The sequence below is a fragment of the Hemiscyllium ocellatum genome, chromosome 1 (assembly GCF_020745735.1).
Source record: "Hemiscyllium ocellatum isolate sHemOce1 chromosome 1, sHemOce1.pat.X.cur, whole genome shotgun sequence".
Lineage (NCBI taxonomy): Eukaryota > Metazoa > Chordata > Chondrichthyes > Orectolobiformes > Hemiscylliidae > Hemiscyllium > Hemiscyllium ocellatum.
In genome coordinates this window covers 15,045,939-15,063,674 of record NC_083401.1, presented here as the reverse complement: position 1 = coordinate 15,063,674, position 17,736 = coordinate 15,045,939, and positions in this window count along the sequence as shown.

The window sequence follows — 17,736 nt, the reverse complement described above, 5'->3', positions numbered from 1 at the left end:
TATTACCGTACCGTATCCCAGAACATTCCCACAGTGATCAGTATATTTCCGCAATGATCAGTACATTCCCACAGTGATCAATACATCCCCACAGAGATCCATACATTCCCACAATGATCTGTATATTCCCACATTAACCAGTACATTTCCACAGTGATCAGTAAATTCCAAAAATGATCAATATATTCCGGCAGTGATCAGGATATTCCCACCATGATCAATATATTCCCACTGTGATCAGTACATTCTCTCAGCAATCACGACATTCCCTCAGTGATATGTTCCCACTGTGATCTGTACATTCCCGCAGTGATCACTACATTCGCACTGTAATCAGTATATTCCCGCAGTGATCGTGACATTCCCGCAGTAATCAGTACATTCCTGCTTTGATCAGATCATTCCCACAGTGACTTGTATATTCCCACAGTGATCAGTAAATTCCCAAAATGATCAATACATTCCCGCTGTGATCAGGATATTCCCACAATGATCAGTACATTCCCACAGTGATCCGGGCATTCCCACATTGTTCAGTACAGTCACTCAGTAATCACTACGTTCCCTCAGTCATGAATATGTTCCCGCAGTGATCAGTTTATTCCCACAGTGATCAGTACATTCCCACAGTGATCAGGACATTCCCACAGTGATCAATACATCCCTGCAGAAATCGATACAATTCCTCAGTGATCAGTATATTCCCTCAGTAATCACTACATTCCCACAGTGATGAATATATTCCCGCAGAGAACAGGACATTCCCTCAGTAATCAGTACATTCCCACAGTGACCAGTACATCATCACAGTGATCTGTACATTTCCACAGTGATCTGTACATTTCCACAGTGATCAGTATATTCCCACAGTGATCAGTACATTTCCAAGTGATCAGTACATTTCCGCATTGGTCAGTATATTCCCAGAGTCATCAGTAAATTCCCACTGTGATCAGCACATTCCCGCAGTGATCGTGACATTCCCACAGTGATCGGCACATTCCTACAGTCCTCAGTACATTCCCGCCGTGATCAGTGCATTCTTGCATTGATCAATACATTCCCACAATGATCAGTACATTTCTACAGTGATCAGTATATAACCACAGTGATCAATACATTCCCAAAGCGAACATTTCAGCAGTGATCAGTACATTCCCACAGTGATCACTACATTTCCTCAGTGATGAATATATTCCCTCAGTGATCAGTATTTTCCCAATGTAATCAGTGCATTCCCACAGTGATCAGTACATTCCCACCGTGATCAGTACATTCCCAAAGTGATCAGTACATTCCCGCATTGATCAGAACATTCCCACAGTGATCAGTATATTCCCACAGTGATCAGAAAATTGCCAAAGTGATCAATACATTCCCACAGTGATCAGTACATTCCCACAGTGATCAGTATATTCCCGCAGTGATCAGTACATTCCCAAAGTGATCAGCACATTCCCGCAGTGATCAATACATTCCTGCTGTGATCAGAACATTCCCACAGTGATCAGTACATTCCAGCAGCGATCAATACATTCCCGCAGTGATCAGGACATTACCACCATGATCAATACATCCCCGCAGAAATCGATACAATTCCTCAGTGATCAGTATATCCCCTCAGTAATCACTACATTCCCACAGTGATGAATATATTCCTGCAGAGAACAGGACATTCCCTCAGTAATCAGTACATTCCCACAGTGACCAGTACATCACCACAGTGATCAGTACATTCCCGCAGTGATCAGTACATTCCGATAGTGATCAGTACATTTCCACAGTAATCAGTATATTCCAGCAGTGGTCAGTATATTCCCACAATGATCAGTACATTCCCACAGTGATCAGTGCATTCCCACAGTGATCAGTACATTACCACAGTGATCAGTGCATTCCCAAAGTGATCAGTACATTCCCACAGTGATCAGTATATTCCCGCAGTGATCAATACATTCCCACAGTGATCAGAACATTCCCACAGTGATCAGTACATTCCAAAAGTGATCAGTATATTCCCACAGTGATCAGTACGTTTCCACAGTGTTCAGTGCATTCCCGCAGTGATCAGTACATTCCCACAGTGTTCAGTGTATTCCCGCAGTGATCAGTACATTCCCACAGTGATCAGTACATTCCCACAGTGTTCAGTGCATTCCCGCAGTGATCTGTACATTTCCAGAGTGATCAGTATATTCCCACAGTGATCAGTACATTTCCAAGTGATCAGTACATTTCCGCATTGGTCAGTATATTCCCAGAGTCAGCAGTAAATTCCCACTGTGATCAGCAAATTCCCGCAGTGATCGTGACATTCCCACAGTGATCGGCACTTTCCTACAGTCCTCAGTACATTCCCGCAGTGATCAGTGCATTCTTGCATTGATCAATACATTCCCACAGCAATCAGTGCATTCCCACATTGATCAATACATTCCTGCAATGATTAGTACATTCCCACATTGATCAATTCATTCCCGCAGTGAACAGTGCATTTCCGCAGTGATCAATACATTTCTGCAGTTATCAATAAATTCCCGCAGTGAGCAGTATATTCTTACAGTGAGCAGTACATTCCCGCAGTAATCTGTACATTCCCTCAGTAATCTGTACATTCCCGCAGTGATCAGTATATTCCTGCAGTAATCTGTACATTCCCGCAGTGATCAATACATTCCCACACTGTGCAGTGCATTCCTACAGTGATCAGTAAATTCCTGCAATGATTAGTAAATTCCCGCAGTTATCAATATATTTCCGCAGTGATCAGTACATTCCGGCAGTGATTAGTATATTCCTGCTGTGATCAGTACATTCCCAGTGATTAATACATTCCCGCAGTGATCAATACTGTCGCACAGTGATCAATATATTCCTGCAGTGATCAGTACATTCCCGCAGTTATCAGTAAATTCCTACAGTGATCAGTACATTCCCGCAGTAATCTGTACATTCCCGCAGTGATCAACACATTCCCACACTGATCTGTACATTCCTACAGTGATCAGTAAATTCCCGCAATGATTAGTAAATTCCCGCAGTTATCAATCCATTCCCACAGTGATAAATACATTCCCACAGTGATCAGTACATTCCCAGTGATCAGTACATTCCCGCAGTGATCAATACATTCCCACAGTGATCAGTACATTCCCAGTGATCAATACATTCCCGCAGTGATCAATACATTCCCACAGTGATCAGTATATTCCTGCTGGGATCAATACATTCCCGCAGTGATCAGTACATTCCCACAGTGATCAATACATTCCTACTGTGATCAGCACATCCCCAGTGATTAATACATTCCCGCAGTGATCAATACATTACCACAGTGATCAGTATATTCCTGCTGTGATCAGTATATTCCCACTGTGATCAGTACATACCCACAACGATCAATACATTCCCATAGAGATTCCCGCGGTGATCAGTACATTCCCTCAGTGATCAATACATTCCCACAGTGATCAGTATATTCCTACTGTGATCAGTATATTCCCACTGTGATCAGTACATTCTCCGTGATTCATACATTCCCGCAGTGGTCAATACTTTCCCACAGTGATCAATACATTCCTGCAGTAATCAGTAAATTCCCACAGTGATAAGTACATTTCCACAGTTATCAGTAAATTCCCACAGTGATCCGTACATTCCTGCGGTAATCTGTACATTCCCGCAGTGATCAGTATATTCCTGCAGTGGTCAGTACATTCCCACAGTTATCAGTGAATTCCCACAGTGATCCGTACATTCCTGCAGTGATCAGTAAATTCCCGCAATGATTAGTAATTTCCCACAGTTGTCAATATTTTTCCGCAGTGATCAGTACATTCCCAGTGATAAATACATTCCCACAGTGATCAGTACATTCCCGCAGTGATCAGTATATTCCTGCTGTGATCAGTACATACCCACAGTGATCAATACATTCCCATAGTGATTCCCACGGTGATCTGTACATTCCCACAGTGATCAATACATTCCCTCAGTGATCAGTACATTCCCACAGTGATCAATATATTCCCGTAATGATCAGTACATTCCCGTAATGATCAGTACATTCCCGCAGTAATCAATACATTCCCACAGCGATCAGTGCATTCCCACATTGATCAATACATTCCCGCAATGATTAGTACATTCCCACATTGATCAATTCATTCCCGCAGTGAACAGTGCGTTTCCGCAGAAATCAATACATTTCCGCAGTTATCAATAAATTCCTGCAGTGAGCAGTATATTCCTGCTGTGGTCAGCACATTCACACAGTGATCAGTATATTCTTACATTGATCAGTATATTCCCGCAGTGATCAATACATTCCCGCAATGATCAGTACATTCCCACAGAGATCAATCCATTCCCGCAGTCATCAGTATATTCCCACAGTGATCATTACATTCCCACAGTGAGCAGTACATTCCCAAAGTGATCAATACATTCCCACAGTGATCAATACATTCCCACAGTGATCAGTACATTCTCTCGGAGATCAGTTTATTCCTGCTGTGATCAGTACATTTTTTGTGATCAATTCATTCCTACAGTGATGAATCCATCCCCACAGTGATCAGCACATTCCCACTGTGATCAGTACATTCCCGCAGTAATCAATCCATTCCCAGATTGATCAATGCATTCCCACAGTCGTCAGTACATTCCCGCAGCGATCAATCCATTCCCGCAGTGATCAGTACACTCCCGCAATGAACAGTACATTCCCACTGTGTTCAATCCATTCCCACAGTGATGAATACATTCCCGCAGTAATCAGTACATTCCCACAGTGATCAGTACATTCCCACAGTGATCAGTACATTCCCACAGAGATCAATACATTCCCACTGTGATCAATCTATTACCACAGTAATCAATACATTTCCACAGTAATCAATACATTACCACTGTGATCAATCCATTCCAATAGTGATCAATACATTCACGCTGTGATGAGTACGTTCTCGCAGTGGTCAGTACATTCAGAAACGAAGCAGGTCATTGCAGAAAACGTAGAAGTTCTTTGGCTGAAATTGGAAAGAAAGGAATTGAAGGCAGGAATGTCAGCTCAAGAGCTGGCTTATCCCATTGTGAACGGTAGTGACCAAATCTGCAGCAAGTGTGTGCTGCTGGAAGTACTCCAGGTCAGAACGGATGATCTGGAATCTGTGCTTCAAACACAGCGGAATATCGGGTGTGTGGGGTAGTGTGGGGGGTGGGGGGGTGGTGAGTTACCTGGACACCTTGTTTCAGGAGGCAGTCACCCCCAGCAAATTAAGTAATTCCAATTCAGTCAGTGATCAGGGACAACAGGGTGTGACTGTAAGTGAGGCAGATCGGGGGATTCTGTGTTCAGGAGTGGAGCGGCCTCAGCCCCTGACCTTGCCCAATAGCTGTGAGATTTTTGATCCCTGTATGGATGAGGGAAAGGGCTATGGGCCAGCTGATCACGGCACTATGGCGCAGTAGGCCATTCAAGAGGGACGAGTGAGTCATTGTTATAGGCGATTCTACAATTAGGGGGACAGATAGTATCCTATGTGAGCCGGATCGGGAGTCTCGCATGGCATCCGGTGCCAGGGTGCGGGACATCTCCGACCGGCTTGAGAGGATATTGGAGCGGGACGGGGAGGATCCAGTTGTTGTGGTCCACATTGGCACTAACAACACAGGCAAGGCTAGGAGGGAGGACCTGTTTGGGGATTACAAAGCACTAGGAAGGAAATTGAAGGACAGCTCCTTGAGGGTCATCATCTCTGGATCACTGCCCAAGCCATGTGCTAATTGGCATAGGGATAAGAAAATTAGGGAAGTGAACACGTGGCGAAGAGATGGGTGTGGGAAAGAGGGATTCCATTTCATGCGACAGTGGCATCAGTTTTGGAACCAAAGGGATCTGCACCAATGGGATGGTCTCCACCTGAACCAATCTGGAACCAGTGTTCTAGTGAAAAGGATAAATAGAGTGGTCACCAGGACTTTAAACTTGTGGATCAGGGGGAAGGGGAAAGGGAAAGCGAAAGGGAGTAAGGAGTCAAGTAGAAAGATAAGCAGCAGGTTAGCATGTGTGCAGGGTTTAAGTTCAAGGCAGACTAGGAATGAAGCAAAAAGGAAGGATAACTTCGGACATATTACTAGAGATAAAGGAAATCATGAGGATAAGAAAATCAGCATTAAGGTGCTTTACCTGAATGCACGTAGTATTCATAACAAAGTAGATGGATTAACGACACAAATCATCGTGAATGATTATGATGTGGTAGGCATCACAGATACGTGGTTGCGGGGGGGGTTAAGGACTGGCAGTTAAACATCCAAAAGACAGGGAGGTGGGCAGAGGGGGTGGGCTTGCCCTGTTAGTTAAGAATGAAATTCAATCTATGGCACTGATTGACATAGGGTCAGATGATGTAGTGTCTGTGGGGGTGGGGTTGAGGAACTACAAAGGCAAAAAAACTATAATGGGAGTTATGTTCAGACCTCCCAGCAGTGGTTTGGACCAGGGGTGCAAGATATACCAGGAAATAGGTGGGGCATGTCAGAAAGGCATGGTCATGGTGATCATGGGGGGCTTCAATATGCAGGTGGACTGGGTGAATAATGTTGCTGGTGGATCCAAAGGAAGGGAATTCATGGAATGTTTTTGTCCATCTTCTATTTTAGGGGCGGCAGGGTGGCTCAGTGGTTAGCACTGCTGTCTCACAGCGCCAGGGACCCAGGTTCAATTTCTGCCTCAGGTAACTGTCTGTGTGGAGTTTGCACATTCTCCCGTGTCTGCAAGGGTTTCATCCGGGTGCTCCGGTTTCCTCCCACAGTCCAAAGATGTGCAGGTCAGGGAATTGGCCATGCTAAATTGCCCGTAGAGTTAGGTGCATTAGTTCGGGGTAAATACAGGGTGGGGGAATGGGTGTGGGTGGGTTGCTCTTTGGAGGGTCAGTGTGGACTTGTTGGGCCAAAGGCCTGTTTCTATACTGTAGGGAATCTAATCTAATCAAAATTTACAGGATGGCTTTTTGGAACAGCTTGTGATGGAGCCCACAAGGGAGCAGGCTATTCTGGACTTTATGCCATGTAATGAGCCAGACTTTATGAAAGATCTTAAAGTAAGGGAACCCTTAGGAAGCAGCGATCATAATATGGTAGAGTTCAGTCTGCAGTTTGAGAGAGAGAGAAGGCAAAATCGGATGTAATGGTGTTACAGTTAAATAACGGTAATTACAGGGGCATGAGAGAGGAACTGACGAAAATCGACTGGAGCTTAGCGGGGAAGACAGTATAGCAACAATGACAAGAGTCTGTCGGTATAATTGAGGACACTGTACAGAGATTCATCCCCAAGAAGAGAAAGATTATCCACGGAGGGATTAGACAGCCATGGCTGACAAAGGAAGTCAGGAAATGTATTAAAGGAAAAGAGAGAACCTCTAAAGTGGCCAAGAGCAGTGGGAAATCAGAAGATTGGGAAGACTACAAAAACAAACAGAGGATAACAAAGAGAGAAATAAGGAAGGAGAGGATCAAATATGAAGATAAGCTGGCCAGTAATATTAGAAATGATAGTAAAAGTTTCTTTCAATACATAAGAAACAAACAAGAGGCAAAAGTAGTCATTGGGTCACTCCAAATTGATGCAGGAAGCCTAGTGCTGGGAGATAAGGAAATAGCTGAAGAACTTAATAAGTACCTCGCGTAAGTGTTCACAGTGGAAGACATGAGTAATATCCCAACAATTAAGGAGAGTCAGGGGGCAGAGTTGGCTATGGTAGCCATTACAAAAGAGAAAGTGTTAGAAAAGCTAAAAGTTCTAAAATTGATAGATCTCCCGCCCCAGATGGGCTACATCGGAGAGTTCTGAGGGAGGTGGCTGAGGAAGTAGTGGAGGTGTTAGTTGTGATCTTTCAAAAATCACTGGTGTCAGGGGAGATCCTAGATGACTGGAAAATTGCTGTTGTAGCCCCTTTTATTCAAGAAAGGATCAAGACAAAAGACGGAAAATTATAGGCTGATTAGCCTAACCTCGGTTGTAAGTAAAATTCTCGAATCCATCATTAAGGATGAGGTTTCTAAATTCTTGGACTAGCAGAGTCGGATTAGAACAAGTCAACATGGATTTAGTAAGGGGAGGTCATGTCTGACAAACCTGTTAGAATTCTTTGAAGAGGTAACAAGTAGGTTAGACCAGGGAAACCCAGTGGATGTGGTCTATCTAGACTTCCAAAAGGCCTTTGATAAGGTGCCTCACGGGAGGCTGCTGAGTAAGGTGAGGGCCCATGGTGTTCAAGGTGAGTTACTGGCATGGATTGGGGATTGGCTGTCTGGCAGAAGGCAGAGAGTTGGGATAAAAGGTTCTTTTTCGAAATGGCAGCTGGTGACAAGCAATGTCCCGCAGGGTTCAGTGTTGGGGCCGCAGCTGTTCACATTATATATTGATGATCTGGATGAAGGGACTGGGGGCATTCTGGCAAAGTTCACCGATGATACAAAGTTAGGCAGACAAGCAGGTCGTTCTGAGGAAGTGGAGAGGCTGCAGAAAGTTTTAGCCAGTTGAGGAGAGTGGTCCAGGAAATGGCTGATGAAATTCAACGTGAGCAAATGCGAGGTCTTGCACTTTGGAAAAAGAATACAAGCGTAGACTATTTTCTAAACAGCGAGAAAATTCATAAAGCCAAAGTACAAAGGGATCTGGGAGTGCTTGTCGAGGATTCTTTAAAGGTTAACTTGCAGATTGAGTCTGTGATTAAGAAAGTGAATGTAATGTTGTCATTTATCTCAAGAAGGTTGGAATATAAAAGCTGTGATGTACTACTGAGACTTTATAAAGCTCTAGTTCGGCCCCATTTAGAATATTGTGTCCAGTTTTGGTCCCCACACCTCAGGAAGGACATACTGGCACTGGAGCGTGTCCAGCGGAGATTCACACGGATGATCCCTGAAATGGTAGGCTTAACATACAATGAACAGCTGAGGATCCTGGGATTGAATTCATTGGAGTTTAGAAAGTTGAGGGGAGATCTAATAGAAACTTACAAGATAATACATGGCTTAGAAAGGGTGGACGCTAGGAATTTGTTTCCGTTAGGTGAGGAGACTCAGACCCTTGGGCACAACCTTAGAATTAGAGGGGGGTCAATTTAGAATGGAAATGAGGAGACATTTCTTCAGCCAGAGAGTGGTGGGCCTGTGGAATTCATTGCCGCGGAGTGCAGTGGAGGCTGGGAAATTGGGTGTCTTCAAAGCAGAGATTGATAAATTCTTGATCACGAAAGGAATTAAGGACCAAGGGGAGAGTGCAGGTAAGTGGATAACTAAATGATGGAGTGGACTCGATGGGCTGAATGGCCTTAGTTCCACTCTTTTGTCTTGTGGCCTTGTGGCACACACTTGGTTGTCAGGAAATGGAACAATGCGCAGTGAATATATGCAGACTCGCTTGAGTGGGTTAGGGCAGCACCGGTGGAGGTTAGACCATGTGCAGGCCTGGTCTGCTGTGGACAGCCCTCGGAGATAGACTGCGATGTTTGACTTTTTATCTTTGCACGTTGCTTTTCTGACCTCGGGTTAGACTGTCTGTAGCTGTAAATGTTGCATTTTGTTCTTCACTTCTCTATTGTGTAACTGAAGACGCTGTGCCTGGGTAACTGTGTGCCGAAGATGGCATTGTAAGTGGTGACTTATGCACTTTTCACTGAGCTCATCTGAGTACAGGTGACAACAAAGCCAATTCAACTCACTTCAGAGCTAAGGATTTTCATCCTTCCAGTATTCTTATTGGTTTTCATTTTTATTAGACAGTGATGTTGTTGAAAAGCTGTGGTCTGATTGGTTGGTAAGGGACCTACAATAAGGACTAATTTTAAACAGGAGTAGATTCAGGACAGACTATCATAATTTAGAGACTATATTTTTTAACAATAAGTAGAACCTAGCTCACTGTATCAGAATGCCAGTAGAGTTGATGACATGGAAACCAGTGGATCTCATGACCATATCTGCACGAAGTCTGGGGAATACAAAGATCAAAGAACAATGCAGCCCAGGAACAGGCCCTTCGGCCCTTCAAGCCTGCGCTGATACGTTTTGCCCTTCCATACCAAAACTGTCTTCACTGACAGGATTCATGCCCCTCAATTTGTTTCCGATTTGTGTATTTGTCCAGTTGCTTCTGGAATGCTGCTGATGAGATGGAGCCCAAACTTCCTACATCCAAGAGGGGAAAAATACCCCGGCACTGTGTTCCAGACGGTCACACCCTGCGGATTAAACATTTCAAATTAAGCCACTGGTCCGGGCAGGAGGGTGGGACAGCAAGTGAGGCAGGTGGAGAGCTTCTGAAACAGCTTCAGAGGAGCCTCAGTTCTTGACCTTGTCAAAGAAGGGAATGAGTTAACAGCTCCCTGTGTGGAGAAGGGAAGAGTCTGCAGGGAGCATTGTTAGACTGACCACTGAAGGAAGCCACCTAGGTCACCATGGAGGCTCTGGTCAGACCGCATTTGGAATATTGTGAGCAGTTTTTGGTCCTGTATCGAAGGAAGGATGTGTTGGTGTTGGACGGGGTCTAGAGGAGGTTCGCAAGAATGCTCCCGGGGATGAAGGGCTTATCATATGTGGAGTGGTTGAGGATTCTGGGTCTGTACTCGCTGAAGGTTAGAAAGATGACAGGGATCTGATTAAAGCTTCCAGAATACTGGGAGGCCTGGATAGAGTGGACATGGAGAAGATGTTACCATGAGAGGGTCCGCCTGAGGGCACAGCCGCAGAGTGAAGGGTCAACCCTTTAGAACTAGGATGAGGAGGATTTTCTTCAGTCAGAGGGTGGGGAACCTGTGAAACTCACTGCTGCGGTTGGCTGTGGAAGCCAAATTGTTGAGTACACTTAAGATAGAAACAGATTCTCAATTAGTAAGGGGATGGAGGGTTACAGGGAGAAGGCTGGACCATGGGGTTAGAACAAACAGCAAAGAGCAATACAGCACAGGAACAGGCCTGTGCCAAAACATTTTGCCCTTCCATGCTAACACTGTCTTCTTCACTTGCAGGATCCGTATCCCTCTATTCCCTTCCTATTTGTGCATTCATCCAGGTGTTTCTTGAATGCTGCTATTGGGTCTGCTTCCAGCACTTCCTTTGGCAGCAAGTTCCAGGCATTCACCACCCTTTGTGTGAAAAACCTGCCTCGCACATCTCTTTTAAACATTCCCCCTCGCACCTTGAGCCTGTGTCCCAGAGTAATTGGAACACCACCCTGGAAAAAAATTCCCTTGGCTTTGAAATTGGACACTCCCTTCTCTGAGGTCATCCTCCACAAGTTCTGACTCCTGGGTGAATACCGACACAAAGTATTGAAAGGTTTGAGAAATTTCTCAGCCATGATAGAATGGTTGAGCAGACTCGATGGGCTAAATGCTCTTATTCTGCTCTTATAATCTTAACAGCAAGTGCTGGAGAAACTCAGCAGATCTGGCATCATTAAGTCTTAGAGCTGTACAGCATGGTAACAGACCCATTGGTCCAACCCGTCCATGCCAACCAGATATCCTAACCTAATCTCGTTCCATTTGCCAACACCCGGCCCATATCCCTCCAAACCCTTCATATTCATATACCCATCTAAATGCCTCTTAAATGTTGCAATTGTACCAGCCTCTACCACATCCTCTGGCAGCTCATTCCATTACCGTACCACCCTCTGCGTGAAACAGTTGTCCTTTAAGGCTCTTTTAGACCTTTCCCCTCTCACCCCAACCCTACGCCCTCTAGTTCTGGACTCCCCGACCCCAGTGAAAAGACTTTGCCTATTTACCCTATCGATAGCCCTCATGATTTTGTAAACCTCTATAAGGGTACGGCACAGTGGCACAGTGGTTAGCACTGCTGCCTCACAGTGCCAGAGACCCAGGTTCAATTTCCACCTCAGGCGACTCTCTGTGTGGAGTTTGTACATTCTCCCCGTGTCTGCGTGGGTTTCCTCCGGGTGCTCGGGTTTCCTCCCACAGTCACAAAGATGTGCGGGTCAGGTGAATTGGCCATGCTAAATTGCCCGTAGTGTTAGGTGAAGGGGTAAATGTAGGGGAATGGGTCTGGGTGGGTTGTGCTTTGGTGGGTCGCTGTGGACTTGTTGGGCCGAAGGGCCTGTTTCCACACTGTAAGTAATCAGAGGTCATCCCTCAGCCTCCAACGCTTCAGGGAAAACAGCCTCAACCTGTTCAACCTCTCCCTATAGCTCAAATCCTCCAACTCTGGCAACATCCTTGTAAATCTTTTCTGAACCCTTTCAAGTTTCACAACATCTTTCCAATAGGAAGGAGACCAGAATTGGCCTAACTAATGTCCTGTACAGCAGCAACATGACCTCCCAACTGCTGTACTCAATACTCTGACCAATAAAGGAAAGCATACCAAACGTCTTCTTCACTATCCTATCTAGCTGCGACTCCACTTTCAAGGAGCTAGGAACCTGCATTCCAAGGTCTCTTTGTTCAGCAACACTCCCTCAGACCTTACGATTAAGTGTATAAGTCCTGCTAAGATTTGTTTTCCCAAAATGCAGCACCTCACATTTATCTGAATTAAACTCCATCTGCCACTTCTCAGCCCATTGGCCCATCTGGTCCAGATCCTGTTGTAATCTGAGGTAACCCTCTTCGTTGTCCACTACACCTCCAATTTTGGTGTCATCTGCACACTTACTAACTGTGCCTCTTATGCTCGCATCCAAATCATTTATATAAATGACAAAAAATAGAGGGGCCAGCACTGATCCTTGTGACACTCCACTGGTCACAGGCCTCCAGTCTGAAAAAACAACCCTTCACCACCCCCATCTGTCTTCTACCTTTCAGCCAGTTCTGTATCCAAATGGCTATTTCTCGCAGTATTCTATGTGATCTAACCTTGCCAACTAGTCTACAAACACCTTACTGAATTCCGTATGGATCACGTCTAACGCTCTGCCTTCATCAATCTTATGAGCTACTTCTTGAAAAAACTCAATCAAGTTTGAGAGACATGATTTCCCACGCACAAAGCTCTGTTGACTAACCCTAATCTGTCCTTGCCTTTCCAAATACATGTACATCCTGTTCCTCAGGATTCCCTCCAACAACTTGCCCACCTCTGACTTCTGGCTCACTGGTCTATAGTTCCCTGGTTTTTCCTTATCACCTCTGTGGAGAAAGAAACAAAATTAATCTCTCAAATCTGAAATGAATCTTCTTCATAACTAAAAGTGGCTGTAAAATGATTTTTTTTAATGCTCTAGACAGGGTGAGGAAAAGCAAGTGGATCAGATTGTTAGAGTGTTCAGAGCTAAAGACAAAGGTGGGGAAGGGGAGTCAAAATGTCAAAAGGTGAAAAGAAGCCAATGAAGATTTTGGAATGGAAAATCATGGCTCTGCTCTGCTCACACCAAAGTGGATCAGGCACAAACAAGATGTATGTGTGTGTATGTGCGTGCTATTGTGTGTATATGTGTATACATATCTGTCTGTGTGTGTGTGTGTGTGGATCTCTGTGTGCATGTGTATATCGGTGCGTCTTTGTGTGTGTGCGCTTATGTGTGTGTCTGCCTATGTGTCTTTGGTGGGGGTGAGGTGTGTCTGTGTGTGCGTGTGTGTCTGTGTTCAGTATGTGTGTGAGTGTGTGTGTGTTGGAGGTGAGGTGAGGTGTGTTTGTGTGTGTGTGGCTGAGTGTACGTGTTTGGGGTGACGTGTGGGTGTGTGGGTGCAGGTGAGTGTGTGTATGTATGTGTTGGGGGTGAGGTGTGGATGGGTGTGGGTGTGTGTGGGTGAGTGTGTGTGTGAGTGTGTGTATATGTTAGGGGTCTGTTGGGTCTGTTCTCATTGGAAAGAAGAAGGCTAAGAGGGGATTTGGTAGAGACATTAAAGATGATCGGAGGATTAGACGGGGTAGACAGTGAAAGTCGTTTTCCTAGGATGATGACGTCAGCTTGTACGTGGGGGCACAAGTTGAGGGGTGATAGATTTAAGACAGATATCAGAGGCAAATTCCATACTCAGAGAGTGGTAAGGGCATGGAATGCCCTGCCTGCCAATGTAGATAACTCAGCCACTTTAGGCATATTTAAACAATCCTTAGAAAAGCACATGGATGATGATGGAATAGTGTAGGAGGATGGGCTTAGATTGGTTCACAGGTCGGCTCAACATCAAGGGCCAAAGGGCCTGTTCTGCGGTGTGTGTGTGTGTGTGTGTGTGTGTGTGTGTGAGTGTGTGTGTGTGTGTGTTGGGAATGAGGTGTGGGTGTGCATGTATGTGTGTGTGTGTTGGGACTAAAGGGTGTGTGCGCGTGTGTTGGGACTGAGGGGTGTGTGTGTGTGTGTATGTTAGGAGTGAGGTGTGTGTGGGTGTTGGGAATGAGGTGTGGGTGTGAGTGTGTGTGAGTGTGTGTTGGGACAGAGGGGAGTGTGTGTGAGTGTGTATGTGGGTGTGGGTGTTGGGAATGAGGGATGTGTGTGAGTGTGTGTGTGTGTATTGGGACTGAGGGGTGTGTGTTTGTGTGTGTGGGTGTTGGGAGTGAGGTGTGTGTGTATGTGTGTGTGTACTTGTGTGTGGGTGTTGGGAGTGAGGTGTGGGTGTGTGTGTGTGTGTTGGGACTGAGGGGTGTGTGTGTGTGTGTATGAGGGTGTGGGGGTGTTAGGAGTGAGGGGTGTGTGTGTGTGTAAGTGTGTATGTGTGTGGGTGTTGGAAGTGAGGTGTATGAGTGTGTATGTGTTGGGAGTGAGGTGTGTGTATGTGTGGGTGTGGGTGTTGGGAGTGAGGGTGTGTGTGTGTGTATGTGTGTGCGGATGTTGGGAGTGAGGGGTGTGTGTGTGTGAGTGTGTGTGTGTGGGTGTGTATGTGTGTGTGTGTTGGGACTGAGGGGTGTGTATGTATGTACATGTGTTGGGACTGAGGGGTGTGTATGTGTGTGTGTGTTGGGACTGTGGGGTGTGTGTGTGTGTGTGGGTGTGTATGTGTGTGTGTGTGTGTGTTAGGACTGAGGGATGTGTGTGTGTCTGAATGTGTGTGTCTCAGTGTGTGAGTGTGTGTGTGTTGGGGGTGTTGGGTGTGAGGGGTGTATGTGTGTGTGAGTGTGTGTGTGTGTTGGGACTGAGGGGTGTGTGTGTGTGTGTATGTGTATGTGGGTGTTGGGAGTGAGGTGTGTGTGTGTGTAAGTGTGTGTGTGTTGGGACTGAGGTGTGTGTGTGTGTAAGTGTGTGTGTGTTGGGACTGAGGGGTGTGTGTTTGTGTGTGTGGGTGTTGGGAGTGAGGTGTGTGTATGTGTGTGTGTGTGTACTTGTGCGTGGGTGTTGGGAGTGAGGTGTGGGTGTGTGTATGTGTGTGTGTGTGTTGGGACTGATGGGGGTGTGTGTGTGCATGTATGTGTGTGTGAGTGTGTGTATGAGTGTGTGGGGTGTTAGGAGTGAGGGGTGTGTGTGTGTGAGTGTTGGAAGTGAGGTGTATGAGTGTGTATGTGTTGGGAGTGAGGTGTGTGTATGTGTGTGTGTGAGTGTGTGTGTGTGGGTGTTGGGACTGAGGGGTGTGTGTGTGTGTATGTGTATGTGGGTGTTGGGAGTGAGGTGTGTGTGTGTGTGTTGGGACTGTGGGGTGTGTGTGTGTGTGTGTGTTGGGACTGTGGGGTGTGTGTGTGTCTGAATGTGTGTGTCTCAGTGTGTGAGTGTGTGTGTGTGGGGGGGTGTTGGGTGTGAGGGGTGTGTGTGTGTGTGTGTGTGAGTGTGTGCGTGTGTTGGGACTGAGGGGTGTGTGTGTGTGTGAGGTGTGTATGTGTATGTGGGTGTTGGAAGTGAGGTGTATGAGTGTATATGTGTTGGGAGTGAGGTGTGTGTATGTGTGTGTGTGAGTGTGTGTGTGTGTTGGGACTGAGGTGTGTGTGTTTGTGTGTGTGGGTGTTGGGAGTGAGGTGTGTGTGTATGTGTGTGTATGTGTACTTGTGTGTGGGTGTTGGGAGTGAGGTGTGGGTGTGTGTTGGGACTGAGGGGTGTGAGTGTGTGTGTGTGTGTGAGCATGTGTGTGTGTGGGTGTTGGGAGTGAGGGGTGTGTGTGTGTGTATGAGTGTGGGTGTTGGGAGTGAGGTGTGTGAGTGTGTGTGTGTGTTGGGGCTGAGGGTTGTGTGTGTGGGTGTGTGTATGAGTGTGTGAGTGTTGAGAGTGAGGTGTGGGTGTGTGTATGTGTGTGGGTGTTGGGAGTGAGGCGTATGTGTGTGTGTGTGGGTGTGTGTACGTGTGTGAGGGTGTTGAGAGTGAGGTGTAGGTGTGTGTATGTGTGTGTGGGTGTTGGGAATGAGGTGTGGGTGTGTGTATGTGTGTGTGGTGTGTGTCTGTGTGTGGGTGTGTGGAGTGAGGTATGGGTGTGTGTATGTGTGTGTGTGTGAACGTGGGTGGTGGGAGTGAGGTGTGGGAGTGTGTGTGTGTGTGTGTGTGTGTGTGTGTGTGTGTGTGTGTGTGTGTGTGTGTGTGTGTGTGTGTTGAGAGTGAGGTGTGGGTGGATGGGGTGTTGTTGAAGGAAGAAATAAAAACAGGAGCGATAGAGGCGATGAAGCTGTGAAGTTGTGAAATTCAAATCTTGAGTCCTGCAGATTGCCCGGTGCCCATGTCAAAAATGAGGTGCTGTTCCTCCAGATGCTGGTGTGCTTCATTGGAACACTGTAGCAGGCCCAGGATGGAAATAGTTGCTTGGGTGCAAGTTTGTTGAATGAAATACAAGCATTTGGTAGGCCCGGCTCAGTCCTACAGCCAGAGTGTCTGTGTACTCTAACGCAGTCCGCCAGTCTGTGTTTGGTCTTGCCAATCCTTGTGAGCTCAGCAGCAAATACATCCGACTAGATGGAAAGCAGTGAAATGCTGCATCACATGGAAGGTTTTAGATTACTTACTTCGGCCCAACAAGTCCACATCGACTCGCCGAAGCATTTACCCCTTACTTAACACTACAGGCAATTTAGCATGGCCAATTCACCTGACCCGCACATCTTTGGACTGTGGGAGGAAACCGGAGCACCCGGAGGAAACCCATGCAGACACGGGAGAATGTGCAAACTCCTCACAGACAGTCGCCTGAGGCGGGAATTGAACCCGGATCTATAGCACTCTGAGGCAGCAGTGCTAACCACTGAGCCACCATGCTGCCCACAGTTTGTTTGTAACTATGGCCAATTCTCAACTTGCTGATCCCTGGGGACTTCGGACAGGACAGTATTTGCTTCCTTTTTGTTCCTTCTCAGCTGCTACTCTGCCTCATCATTAAGGCGTGCTGCACCTCACTGAATAACATTAAAAATCCCACAACACCAGGTTATAGTCCAACAGGGTTAGTTGAAAGGACAAGCTTTCGGAGCGCTGCTCCTTCATCACATAGTAGGGTCATAGGGCACATAAAACAGACATGCAGAGACATTTCTTCAGCCAGAGAGTGGTGGGCCTGTGGAATTCGTTGCCACGGAGTGCAATGGAGGCCGGGACGTTAAATGTCTTCAAGGCAGAGATTGATAAGTTCTGGATCTTGCAAGGAATTAAGGGCTAAGGGGAGAGTGCGGGTATGTGGAGTTGAAATGCCCATCAGGCATGATTAAATGGCGGTGGATTCGATGGACCGAATGGCCTTACTTCCACTCCTATGTCTTATGGTCTTATGGACACAGAATTTAAAGTAAAATATCAAAGTGTCAGACAACTGATCTGATGTATTGAACAAACTTAGATGGCTGTTAAGTCTTTAA